The 14,645-nt window shown below is 40.4% G+C and overlaps 1 protein-coding gene across 7 annotated transcripts in view; it reads left to right on the forward strand.

Annotated features, from left to right (window-relative positions):
* The window catches only part of c4h8orf34 (chromosome 4 C8orf34 homolog), a 218,012-nt gene that overhangs the window by 15,233 nt on the left and 188,134 nt on the right, over window positions 1-14,645 (forward strand). The window contains exon 1 of one of the 7 annotated variants that reach the window (XM_078398122.1): window positions 9,812-9,875. The exons of the other annotated variants lie outside the window; for them this stretch is intronic. The gene's annotated coding sequence lies outside the window, so the exon portion shown is untranslated. Of the gene's footprint in view, window positions 1-9,811; window positions 9,876-14,645 lie in introns of those variants that run through there. 7 annotated transcript variants of the gene reach the window in all.

Genomic DNA, 14,645 nt, shown 5'->3' on the forward strand with positions numbered 1-14,645 from the left:
ACATTTTGTTCTCTGGGAATCAGTACTTTACATGTCGGGGCGCGCAAGCGTGTTTCAGTAGCGACGATAACCACGAATCTGAATTCGTGGAACAACCCCTTCTTAAAGGGACACTGTTCTTTTGAAAGCAACATCTCACTATTTCTGTTTGTGGTTGCACAATTAGAGTTGATAGTTTTCAGCTGCAAACACTGGCGCGCACCTCCATTCTGTGAAATGGTTCCTCTTTCCCAAACGAGAGATAATGCTGTTCAGGTATCCTTAATGAAACCGGGGACCCTTTAATCGTATTTTTAAGATGTTCTTACGATACACAAATTACACTGTGCAATAACCCAGATAATGCTGAATATATGGTGTGCATTTAAATATATCTCAATAACGCAATTAACATCGCAAGGTTAAAATACCACCGATGATGAGGAAACCATGAATTAAAAAAAAAAAATGTATAACTCTTCAATCTTCCCTTTCTCTCTGATTGTCTTTTCAGTTTAATCCTTTAACAGGTGCGAATGCATGCACCTGTGAACAAGTGTAATTCTATTTTTATACCCAGGATAAGTTTCTATCCCAAGTAACAGAATTAGACAATTTAGTAATTGGACCCTGTTTCATTGTTCGGTGAGATTAAGTTTAACCTGAAACTGACCATTGTTCGTTTTGTGCACATTGATTAACCCGTTTTGATTAAAAATCTGTCAATTTTGTTTAATAATTTATATTTGCAGAAGAGAACTCCAAACGTTATATACCGTTGTGTATAAAAGTGTTTCTTAACTTCATTCCTGGAAGACCGGACTTTAATTTTTAGCTATGTTTCTTGACATAAGCCTGAACCAATATACACAGTTTATGTGCCATACTATCTGTGTCCTTAATATCTTATCCAATTGAGAAACCACCTTTCTAAATTTTAGCGAATAGTAGCCCTATTTAAATATTCACCTCGTAATTGAACCCTTAGTGTTTAGATATTATTGGTAAATTCATACTACACTTTCTTCAAGATGAATACATTTTGTGATATATTAACCAGACCATATTACCATAAGATGTAGGAAATTGAGTAAGCTAATAGGCTTCTTAAACCTATTACATTCAATGGGACCACCTTCCTCAAGTCCAATTTTCCCATCACCCTTGATTTTATTTTACTGATTCAACACATATTTATCTCAAAAACGTAACCAAGTATACTGGCCGTACAACATTATGTGCTGAGGAACTTCCAACGACACAATTATCTCAGAAAATAAGTTAATTCTCAAAGAATTAAATAAGCACCCTCTTATTCTGCAGTCATGCCATGGACATGGACACTCTCACAAAAGGGAAAAACCTTTCGCCAATTACTCTGTGTAGCCCTTGAGGATTTTATCATTTTTAAATAAGGTTTTATCTCATTTGTCTAAACTCTATTGAGTAGTGTCCCAACCTGTTTAAACTTTCCTTGAAGGAAAACTCCTCGATATGTGGGATCATCCTAGTGAATCTTCTCTGAGCCTTGGAGCCATAGAGTCTTGCAGTATAGAAACAGGCCCTCCGACCCAACTTGCCCATGACGGACAACATATCCCATCTACACTAGTCCCACCTGCCTGCGTTTGGCCATATCACTCTAATCCTGTACTATCCATGTACCTGTCTAAATGTTTCTTAAACATTGCGTCAACCTGCCTCAGCTACCTCCTCAGGTAGGAGATAGGCACAAAATGTGGAGTAACTCAGCGGAACAAGCAGCCTCTCTGGAGGGAAGGAATCTCATTTTGAGACCCAAAATGTCACCCATTCCTTCTCTCCAGAGATGCTGCCTGTCCCGCTGAGTAACTCTGGCTTTTTGTGTCTATCTTCGGTTTAAACCAGCATCCTTCTTACACATACCTCCTCTGGCAGCTCGTTCCATATGCCTACCAGGCTTTGTGTGAAAAAAGTTACCCCTCAGGTTCCTATTAAATCTTTCCCCCCTCACCTTAAACTTATGTCCTCTGATTCTCGATTCCCCTACTCTGGGCAAGAGACTATGCGTCTACCTATTCCTCCCATGATTTTGTGCACCTCTATAAGATCACCTTCAATGAAGTAATGTCTTCCCTTAAAAAGGAAGGTCAGAATTGTTTACAGTATTTCCAATGTGATTTCCTAGTGCTTTGTACAGAGGCCATATAAGTTTTCCTCCCAGGTACTCCAAACCCTTGAAATTTCCCCGTCTGTTCCCTGTAATTTGCAGCAATTGAGAGCTAGCTATCTATGGTTTATGCACGATTCTCAATTCTCTTTGTGCTACATCTTTCTGTAATCTTTCTCTAGGTAGCTAGCACTCTGACCTTTTGGTTTTGTTTCCAAAATGAACATTTTCACATTTGTTCATGTTATCCTTAATTTCCCAACTATTAGCCTATTCTCCTAACTTACCAACATAGAATCACAGATAGAATCGTAGAAACCAACCTGAGAGAAATGAGTTCTCACACCGACTGCAGTGCACACCTACACTAAACCCTCACCCCACCCTCCCTCCACCATTACCACCACCCAATTTGGCCCATATCCCTCTTTACCTAAATATCTATCCAAATGCCTTCTAAACATTGTAATTGTATCTGCTCTTACTCTCTCGATAAACTCAAACTGTTTGTACCCGCCTCACAATTTGCCTTTTCATCTATATTTGTGTCATTACAAATTGGCCAGTATATATTCTTTTCCTTGGTCATTAATATGTACCGTAAACAGTTGCACCCCGATCGCTATGGTACTGTCTGCTTCCAGTTAGCCTGCCTGAGAATTATCCTTCGTCCCTACATGCCGTGACAGTCTCAGTGTAGTTTAACTAGGATTTTGTATAGCATTAATATTCTTTTTAATTTCTTGTATATTGGCACTCTTGATATTAAAGTTAGTATTTTGTTAACTTTTGACCATTTTCTGTTCCTGCCTGTGATATTTAATTAACTTTTTTTCATGGATTCCTATATTTGACCTCATCGTTTCTAGCTTTGCATTATTTATGGCGTATTGTACCCTTTCAAGATCTGAAGTGGATGACCTTCATTCACATACTACAAAATCTATTGTCCACAGTTTTTCCCATTCCCTTTGGAGAGTAATATTACTTTGTAGCATAGTATTTCTCTCTGCATTGATTACAGTCACACCTATCTGTTGCCCATCGACATAATAGCTTTTTAAACCATCATGTAAATTGTAATAACAATGCAAACTGTTGAGATCCTGTCTCTGTCAACAGCAGGACAACATCAGTCAAATAATCTGTTCATTGTCCCCATTCTGTGTCCTGCTACTCTAACTTGCCTTCAATTCCAAGAGTTTCAATTTTAACTCAAAGTCTTGTGAAAGCACCATCCAGATGTCTACAAAATAGCATGCATCAGACATCCCCATTTGCCATATTAATCATCTCTTCAAAGATTTAATTCAGGTTCATCAGTTATGACCGACTCTTTCCAAATCTATGCTGGTTCCCTCTGATCAGCTGGAAAATGTCAAAGGTCACTCCATTATTAACTCTAGATTTTTTAAATTTCCTGAAAATACTGCAAATTGACACTGCTGCCATCAATGTCTGTTTCTAGTTTCAAATTACAGCACTGTTTTTTTCCTTTTGCTTAGGTGCTCCCACACTCCAAAGATGTACAGGTATGTAGGTTAATTGGCTGGGTAAATGTAAAAATTGTCCCTAGTGGGTGTAGGATAGTGTTAATGTACGGGGATCACTGGGCGGCACGGACTTGGAGGGCCGAAAAGGCCTGTTTCCGGCTGTAGATATATGATATGATATGATATGTGTCTATTTTAAGCTCCATCGAGTTCAAACACACTGCTTTGACATACGCCAAACAAATGCACTACAAAACCTAAATTATACCCTTTTTGAACTGAAATGTTCATTTGACGAACACCTTCCTGCCCTCTGGTGGATCATTCAGATTAGGTAATGGCATTTCCCTTATCTTTTAAATTGCAAATTCAAGCTCTTTGCTTTTAGATTTTTTTTTTTTTTTTTTAGATTTTAGAGATACAGCGCGGAAACAGGCCCTTCGGCCCACCGAGTCTGCGCCGCCCAGTGATCCCCGCACATTAACACTATCCTACACCCACTAGGGACAATTTTTACATTTACCCAGTCAATTAACCTACATACCTGTACGTCTTTGGAGTGTGGGAGGAAACCGAAGATCTCGGAGAAAACCCACGCAGGTCACGGGGAGAACGTACAAACTCCGTACAGACGGCGCCCGTAGTCAGGATCGAACCTGAGTCTCAGGCGCTGCATTCGCTGTAAGGCAGCAACTCTACCACTGCTCCACCAACAATCCAGTTATTCCTAACTGATGCTTTTTATGAGGAAAGCAATTCCATGACAATTCTATTCAGTTGCATTCTTTGCAGTTGCTCCAAAGTGTATGGAGCAACAATATTACCGTCCACAGGATCTGTCACAGCCCCATCTTCTTTTCAGCTAATCAACTTGAATGCTTCCACAATGTTACACGAGTTCTGGTAGCATGTATCCATCCTCCTGGCACTTGAGCTGAATCAGAGAATTTAACACCAGTGTGATCAGAAAGCAATCACTAACCTAATTGGGCAGTCCTGCTACCCTGATGCAAGTGCTTACGACAAGGAGTTATCAGTGGATGCCATGATATCCAGCTCTGGGGTGGCCATAGGTCAGTAGCAGAATCTTCAATCCCGCAATCCTGCCAGCTGGCTTGGTGCTGCTCCGATTGTCCGTGGGGCAACACAAAACGTGGGGAATTCTCCAGGTCTCAGGCTTGGAAATCATCCCACTGCGCCTGCAGTCGGTTGAACCTGCCGTGTTTGAATAGATGGTAGAAATCAGCTGCTTGGAAGATAGCAAGTGAAGGTCTTTTTTGATCAAGTTAGCTTAACCTTTTCGGTCATCACAAAGTATATACAGTTTTTAGATCTTTTAATGGAAAACAATTAATATTTCTCTCATTTCTACCAAATTTGTGTTTTTATATGTTTATGAATCTGAGGCATATAATCATTGACAACATGACAGTGGGTTATGGCAGTATTGTATTTAGGTACTGGAATATAAATGCGAGGTGCTACATTTTGGTAAGACAAACCAGGGCAGGGCTGACAGAGTAAATGGTGGGACCATGGCAAATTTTATAGAACAGAGAGACCTATGAGTGCAGGTACATAGTTCCATGAAAGTGGTGGCATAGGTAGACAGGATAGTAAAAAAGGTGTTGGACACGTTTGTCTTCATCGGTCTCTGTATTAACTATAGGAGTTGGGATATCTCCCACTTCAGGTAGTCCCTGCTTCACCTCTCTATCCCCTCCAACTTCCCAGTTCTCCTACTTGTCTTCCTGTCTCCGTCTACATCCTATCTTTATCCCGCCCCCTCCCGTGACATCAGTCTGAAGAAGGGTCTTGATCTGAAACGTCACACATTCCTTCTCTCCTGAGAGGCTGTCTGACCCACTGAGTTACTCCAGCATTTTGTGTCTACCTTCAGCTGTACAAGATGTTGATTTGGCCACATTTGGAGTATTATGTACAATTCTGCTCATATTGCTATTGGAAGGATATCATTAAACTGGAACGGGGGCAAAAAAAAATTGACACAGATGTTACCAGGTCTGAAGGATTAAGGTTATATGGAGTGGCTGGATAGGCTGGGTCTTTTTGTCCTGGAGCATAGGAAGGCTTACAGAGGATTATGAAGTCATGAGGGGCATAGATAAGGTGTGTAGTCACAGTCTTTTCCTGAGCATAGGAGAATCTAAAACTAGAAGGCATCGGATTACGGTCAGAGGGGAAAGATTTAAAATGGACCCGAGAGGCAACGTTTTCACACAGAAGAGGGTGGGTACATTGAATGAGCTGCCAGAAGAAGTGGGAGAGATGTGTATAATTACGAGATTTTAAATGCATTGTTGTAGTTGTTGACAGGTACATGGATATGAAGGTTTGGAGGGATATGGGCCAGGCACAGGCAAGTGGGACTAGCTCGGTTAGGCAACTTGTCGGCAAGGATGAGTTGGTCCGCAGGGCCATGTTTCCATGCTATACAACACTTTCATCTCTGATTCTAATGCTGGACCAACTCAGTGGGGCAAGCAGCATCTGTCGAGAGAGAAACAGTGTTAATAACTCAGGAGGTTACCTTTCTGATGAAAGGCCATTGACTTGAAACGTTAACTGTGGATCTCACTCCATGGGTGCTGGCCAATCTACCAAATATCTTCTTTTCTAGTTCCCTCTATTTCAAATGTTCTGCAGGTGCAGGGTTTAGCTTTTTGTTTATATTACTGACTCAGCAGACAGAGTTCTGGATCATTGATTCAGAGGTACATATTGGAATCCTGCCATTGTAGCTTTGAAATTTGTTCAAATAATTACATTTATCCTGAATGTAAGTTAGGCTTGTAACAATGAAAAATTAGACTGTAACAATGATAAAAACTACATAGTACACCAGTATCCTTGAGGGATGGACATTTTATCCTGTCTGGCCAAAATGCGACTCCAGAAGCACCAATGTAGTTGACTCTGAATTGTCTCTTCAATTCAAGTGACACCACCAGCATAGGAGGCTGTGAGCACATGCCATGGACAAGTAAGTATAAAGAAGGTGATGAGTCAGGGAACATGGTCTCACCATATGTCAACACTATCCTGTGAAAGCAGTTAGATGTATGCACTGAGACACACAAGTTGCTGCATTCTGTCACATCAATACGTTCCCAGTTACACAACTTTGACTGTGCCAGTCAAGAAGAAAGGGCACAGCCCAGGGGAAGGTGGTCTACTCCAATATATTCCTTCTCCAGAGGAGCATCTGGACTGGACCAAACTTCATTCAGTACAAGATCAGTTAAATCCCACACTGTTTTTCAAGAAGATTTTTAGGTAATTAGAGTTGTGTGATAACAGCAGCACTTAATAAGTAAGTAAGTACATAAATAAATAGATCAATAATAATAAACACATGCACACTATATTTGACTTCTGGACCCTGGAAAGATGAAACACACTGGAGGCCATGAACAACACACTGGGTGCATTGGCTCATTACACACACACACACACACACACACACACACACACACACACACACACACACACACACACACACACACACACACATATATATAGATGTATAATGAGCTAATGCTCTCAGTATGTTGTTCATGGCCTCCAGTATGTTTCAACTTTCCAGGGTCCAGAGGCCAGATATAATTGTCTGCACAGGCAACTTTATTATAGCTTGCTATAGCATTTCCCCGCTGCAACAATTGGCTAGCCACCTTGGCAATCTTTTCTATGATATTGTCCTGGGGAGGGGTGTAATGAGAGTGCAGTAGGTTGATTCCTGGGTTGGCAAGTCTACCCTCTCACTAGGTTGGATTATAAAGGGGAGTTTAGAAGAATGATATTGGAATTCATTGAAGTGGAAAAATCTGTGGTCTTGACAGGCTGGATGCCAAGGGGTTAATTCCCATGCTTTAGTCAGGATCAGGAGAGAGCCATTTAGCACACAAGGATAACTGGAACCATTCAGATGGTTGGAAACGTTTGGGATTCTCTCACCTAGAGAGGCGATAATACGCAATCACAAATATATTCAAGATGGATAATCTGGCAACCAAAGGAAATAAAAACCAATCGGGTGGGAATATTATGGGTGTTGTGGATTAACTGATGGTGGAACAGTCTTAACGAGGAGAGTGGGTTAATCCTTCAAAAATTACCTCTGTTCTTTTGAGGGAATTAGGTCAGACATAGAACATGAGGCATTTCAACAGATACATGACCAGGTATGGGATGGAGAGATATAGACCATGTACTGTTCTATTATAGGAAATTGACAGATAAAAATGTCTAAAAAGCTGTTTTGAAGAATAAGCATCTTTTCGAACTGCTGACATGTTTTCAATTTCAAAGCAGACGGCCAACAGAGAAGTACTTGCTGATTTTCACTGGCTCAGCATTACCAGGCAATATTATTTTGATAAGCTGGTGGCCCAAATTAGAACATCTCACCAGGTAGAGGTATATGTACGGCTAAATTGGTTCAATTTGTGCGACCTCAAGGGATTATTTTACTTGTTTTTATTACATATAAACATCACAGAAATCTTTCCCTTGCTGTGCAGAAATTTAAAAGATGATTAAGTGGAAAAAAGAAAACCACAAGTGTGTTGTTAATGTTGGTGAAGACAAGTGGAATAAATGACTGCAGTGTAAATAAAATGCAGTTTCTTTTCCCAACCAAGAGAAAAGTGACTATATGATTTTTTTTTTCAGCTCTAAACTTATGAACTAGAAGTTGCTGCCTTTAAATCATGTGGCGAGGGATGGTTCCAGACGGATCTTAAGAAAACGGACACAATTTTAAAAAGCAATAATAGATTTGCCGAATTGTTCTGTAAAAAGTAAATGAACGTTAAAGTAGATTGGTATGAAATGATGTACCTTGGTTGATGGAATAAGGAAAGCACATACACTTTAAAAAATAATTAAAAATAGATTAGTGAAGCAAAAAAAAAAAATCAGAGTTCAAACTCGCTTCATATTTCAAACCCATAAAATTGCACGAAAACACTGAGCCAGAAGTGGAAAGCAAAGAATTGATGTTACATTTGGTAAGAATATTGGATAGAGTCAATTATAAAATGGACTCAGGAAAGAGCAAAAATTATTTCAGCATTAATCCTCAACACAGGTGCCCCGCAAAGATGCATTCACAGCCCCTCACGATACCTATACCTTCTTCCTGATGGCAGGAGTCAAATGGGATTGCGGCCAGGGTGGTGTGGGTCACTGATGAAGCTAGCTGCCTTTTTGAGACAGCGACTCTTGCAGATCCCATCGATCTGGGGGGGGGGGGGGGGGGGGGGGGTCTGCACCCGTGATGGACTGGGCAGTGTTCACCACTTTTTGTCGTCTTCTTCGTTCCTGGGGATTCAACTTGCTGAACCAGACCATGATGCATCCAGTCAATTTGCTCTATAATTTGTACACCAGTAGAGAGTCAAGAGAGTATTTTGCAACATGCAAAATCTCCTCGATCTTCTGAGGAAGTAGAGGCATAGACAATAATCTTCCACTTCAATGAATTCCAAGAATTCATTTGTACACAATATTCAGAAGACTCCGCAAACGTGGAAGTAGATTATTCATTTGAAACTGGTGCAACACTTTCTGAATATGCAAATTCGATTTTTATGCTGGTTAAATAACTCAAACTGGGAATGTCATGTGCAATTGGGTCTTGTTTGGTCTATGTAGATGTGTTAGCCTTTCAGGGATCAATGCAGATGTTGCACCTGCTCAACCTAATTTTCAATGTGCTGAGAGGACAAATGAATAGTTCCATGAAGCAGTAGAACTTGTACTGGGTGTACAACAAAAAATATTTAAAATGATGTGAGTTGCCAACTGCTTAAACCAACATCCCAGCTTCCTCCTGCGGCAAACGACATAATTTAGTGGTGATAGGGTTTGAATTGATGCCCAGCTCGAATCGGGCTCAGACTTGGCATGGCACAAACTGACAGGGATGCTAGTTGCTTTCCTGGCCTTTTGTACAGAAGACTAATTACTTAGCAATTGCATTGATGCAAGTGCATTAGGATAAACTTTCCAAACACAACATTTGGTTATTGGGGTTCTCTATCACCAGCACATGTACATAAAATTTCTCAACATTTCAATTAAATGTAGCTGCCATTTGGTAAACCTCTCGGGTAGCTCTTTTCAAAGTAAAATTAATAACTATTTAATTTTTTTTAAAAGGGCAACAACAACACGTGTGGAATTTGACACAATGTTGTCAGCGGATATTTGGGCCATTGTCAACCCTGGTATGTAGATTCAGACGACTGATATCATCCCCCCTCCATAGTTTGCCAAGCTGTACGCTCACATGAGCCCCAGAAACAGCGATCCAGATTGCTCCTTCAATTAGTCCCAGGCAGAAATGCAAACCCACGCATCTAGCGCAATCTGCAGACCCTGCTATGTCTCAACTAGCATTGTTGCTATTGATGAATTGCTAGCAGTGCCGTCACTAAGGCTTCCATTTAAGCAGCACTATATCAATCCCAGAATTGCAAAAGCTCTTTATTGTTAGTTATGCCGTCAGCACCAAGAACGTGTTCCAAGGGTATAGTTTGTGAGGAGCTCTTGCTAAGTAACTTAAGAAATTACATGTGAGGCTTGAGTCACAAATGTGTCATTTAGAGTGCAACACAATAGATGGATGGTTTGTTGATTACTTTTTGGAAAAGTTGTTTGGGAGAATGCCAAGTTCAGCTGTAAGAAAAACTTTGCTGTTCCCAGTTTATAAAGAGATATGAACATGTAGATCTACTGAGCAGTTGCTGTATTTTCTAATAACCTAATTATTCTGAATTGCATTGTATAAATGAATCCAAAGCAATACGTTGAATTCAATAAGCAAATGAGAATAATCACCTCAAATGACCCAAGGAATTAAAAAAATTCAAGCACTGAACAATCGAGCATTTGGCATCCCCTGCTTGATCTGGCATACAAATAATCTTTTGTTCATTTATGACTAATTAGCTGTATTTCAAGTTTAAAAAAAATATTTTAAAAAGTTAATAATATTTTCAGTTCCTTTGAACAATGTTGGAGAAATCTTGTGACTATCATTTGCTGCAATTTCATAGAGTTTCTTTATCAAATTGCTAATGGGGTCATGTCATAAAAGCTATCTGTCAGATTGAATACCGGGAATAAAAGGACTGATCTTTGCACAATAAATGGTAGAAGATTGGACCATAGGAGATCAATTTTCATCATCAGATACATAGAAATTCAGCAAGAGATTGATGGGATTAGATTACTGCAGTTGAATTTTTGAACTGTCCTAATGGTTAGTGAGCTGTCTTGGATAGACAGTTCAGCATCACCAGGCACAATAGATGTTATTATTATAGGACCTAAAGAGAAAGGTTGGGTAGGGGTATATGAAATACCAATTTTGAATTCAATGTGCACTTTTAGAACTCTGCTTACTTAGAGCGTATGAATGACATGTCTGGTTAAGTGTGTTCAGTCAAAGTGTGTTATATATTCTAGAATTTCATACTGTACTACAGTGTGGAAACAGGCCCTTCAGCCAAACTTGCCCACACTGACCATTTACACTAGTCCCACCTCCCTGCATTTGGTCCACATCCCTCTAAACCTATCCTACCTGTCCAAATGTTCCTTAAACGTTGCAATTGTACCTGCCTCAACTACTCCTCCGGCAGCTCATTTTATACACCCACCACCCTCTGTGTAAAAAAAGTTACCCCTCAGGGTCCTATTAATTTTTTCTCCGCTCACCTTAAACCAACGCCCTTTGGTTCTCAATTCCCCTACTCTGGGCAAAAGACTGTGCGCTTACACAATCTAATGATTTTCTCTCATGATTTTGTATACCTCATCTTCCAGCGTTCTAAGGAATAGAGTCCTATCTGGTTGAACCAATCCCTATAGTTCAGCTCTCCAGTCCTGGCAATATCCTTGTAAATCTTCTCTGCACCTTTTCTAGCTTGACAACATCTTTCCTATAACATGGTGACCAAAACTGAATAGAATACTCTAAATGTGGCCTCACCGATGTCTTATATAATTGTAACATGACCTCCCAACGCCTATATTCAATACTTTGACTGATGAAAGCAAATGTGCCGAAAGCCTTCTTGACCACACTATCTACCTGTGATGCCACTTTCAAGGAACCATGTACCTGTGCTCCCAGATCCATCTGCTCTAAAACACTCCCCAGAACCCTACCATTCACTGTGTAGGTCCTGCCCACGTTAGTCCTCCCAAAATGCAACACCTCGCATTTCTCTGTATTAAATTCCATCGACCATTCTTCAGCCCACCGATCAAGATCCTGCTGCAATTTTGACAACCATCTTCACTATCTACATTTGCGCTGTAAGACTGATCCCTTTGGTCATGTTCTTTTCAAGCAGGACCAAACAATGGAAATCTTTATGGCTGTTGTAAGATAAAACCATCGTAGCATCGCTGTGCAAGTGGTCAGTAACCCACACAATTTTGCAAAGATTGCAAAGATTGCAAATCAGATCACATTCAGCCTAATGCTGGTCTTTACATAAAATCTGGGCGGAAAATGCAACAGCTTACTACCACATTCAGGAACAGTTTCTTCCCCATTGTTTTGGACTACTCAATGATCCTCCCATCAGCTGAGGTATAGTCTCTATCTCCCAAGCTTCCTTATTGCAAACCTTGCACATTTTAATGCTCGTTCTCTGTAAAGGTATTGCTATAATATTATATAACATATTATTCTGCATATCGGTATTTTTCTCTTCACATTCCCTGTTGTACTTGTGTATGCCTTGATTGTACTCATGTATACGCTAATATGATTGGACAGCACACAAATATTTTTACTATATCTTGGTACATAAGATAGTAATACACCAATACCAATACCAAAATACTGGAGATGTTCAGCAGGTCAGGCAGCATCAATGGAAAGAGATACACTAACAGTTCAAGTCCAAGCCCCTTTGTCGGAACTGCCACAAATTCTTTGTGATTTGTGAAGATTGCAGTATTATGAGGAGTGACTCAGAGCAACACTCCAACATGTAAAAACAATGATGGCCAGCTGTATTTTGGAGAATCCTATACTTTCTGTAATTTCCAAAACTCTCTGTCATGAGAGTTACAGAGACTGCAGTTGAACTGATCAAATATATTTATTTGACAACCTGGAAAGAGCAAGAGGCCAAAAGCACATTGACCTTTCTCTCAGCAAGTAATTTGCATGCTTGCCTTGAGGATGGCTGCAGGTGACAAGTCTCTTGGTGCCTCAGTGGAAGAGTGTAGCCTTGACATACATTATTCTTTAATTTAGTACAAGAATGATTGGAACAGTCTCTATGTAGGAAAATAACTGCAGATGCTGGTTTAAATTGAGGGTAGACACAAAATGCTGGAACAATTCAGCGGGTCAGGCAGCATCTCAGGAGAGAAGGAATGGGTAAAGAGCCTGTCCCACTTAGGCGATTTTAAGGCGACTGCCGGCGACTAGGCTGTTGCCTTAAAATCGCCTAAGTGGGACAGGCCCTTCAACCATTCCTTCTCTCCTGAGATGCTGCCTGACCCGCTGAATTGCTCCTGCATTTTGTGTCTACCTTCAATGAGGAGTCTTCCAAAAATCTTAGTGGATCTCAGCGCGTCGCTGAGAAATCATCTGGAGTGAAATTTCTCGGCGACAGCTGGCTTGTCGCCAGGTATCGTTGCTTATTGCGGGCGCTGTCGCCTGCTGTCCCCAGGTTTGATAGGTTCTCTTAGATGCATTTAGAAGCACATAATATTAAAATAAGTAAAGTCATTTCAAGATACCATAAAATGCTTGTGTTTAACCAATTTATTTACCATCAGGACATTTGACAGGTAGATTGGAGGTGACAGTTTGACGGTCAGGTAAGTGTGGGAATTTTCGCGATGTTTATGGCCATCAGCCATTACATTTAAAGTGGGCTCCCAACCCAGATATGCAACCCAGAAACCAAATATGCATCTCCTGTACATTTTCAAAGAATGCCCACACACTTTTCACAAAAATTCACTTAACCACTTTTTAAATTAATTTTTTTAATACAGCTGTTAGTAAACTGAACTAAATCCAGTTTATGCCTTGTTAGAGTGAAGCTTGGTTTTTAAGTAACCCATACAAGATGTTATAGTTCAAAACTCTCAAGTACTTACTGACTTGTTAGTGATTTCAGTGAAAATTAGGGCGCCGGAGAAGCATTGACAGCGTGGGGATTTCACGATGTTTCTGAAGACGCTGTAATCTCGACCTGACTCGGCATTGTCGTGGTCATTGTCGTCGGGTAAAAGAAAATTTTGGCGATCTGCTACGACTTTGACAGTCGCCAAAATAATCGCCTAAGTGGGACAGGCCCTTGACGTTTCGGGTCGAGACCCTTCTTCAGACTGTATGCTTGGTTATAAGAATAGAAATAGAATCAACTGTTTTCTTTGTAGTATATATAAAATATCACAAACATGAATGTAGATGGTTTTGTTAGTAACTTTGCAGACAACATCAAAATTGGTAGAGTTGGGGACAGTGAACAGGATTGTCAAACTATACAATGGGATACAAATGAGTTACAGAAATGGACAGAGGAGTGGGAGGTGGAGTTTAATCTGAGCACGTGCGAGATGTTGCACTTTGGGAGGTTGAATGTAAGGGGCCGTATATAATTTATGGCAAAGACCTTGAACAGCATTGATGTGCAAAGGGATCTTGTAGTCCAAGTCCATAACTCTGAGAGAGTGGCAACACTAGCACATAGTATGGTAAAGAAGGCGTATGGTATGCTTGTCTTCATTGATAAGTGTGTTGAGTATAAGAGAGGAAGTTATGCTGCAGCTTTATAGGACTTGCGTTAGATCGCATTTCAAGTAGAGTATGCAGTTCTGGTTGCCTCATTACAGGAAGGATATGCAGGCTTTGGAGAGGGTGCCGAAGTGGTTTACCAGTCTACTATCCAGATTAGAGGCTATTAGCTTTAAGGAGAGGTTGGACAAACTTGGATCGTTTTCTCTGATACATTGGA

This window comes from Rhinoraja longicauda, chromosome 4 (genome assembly GCF_053455715.1).
Source record: "Rhinoraja longicauda isolate Sanriku21f chromosome 4, sRhiLon1.1, whole genome shotgun sequence".
NCBI lineage: Eukaryota > Metazoa > Chordata > Chondrichthyes > Rajiformes > Arhynchobatidae > Rhinoraja > Rhinoraja longicauda.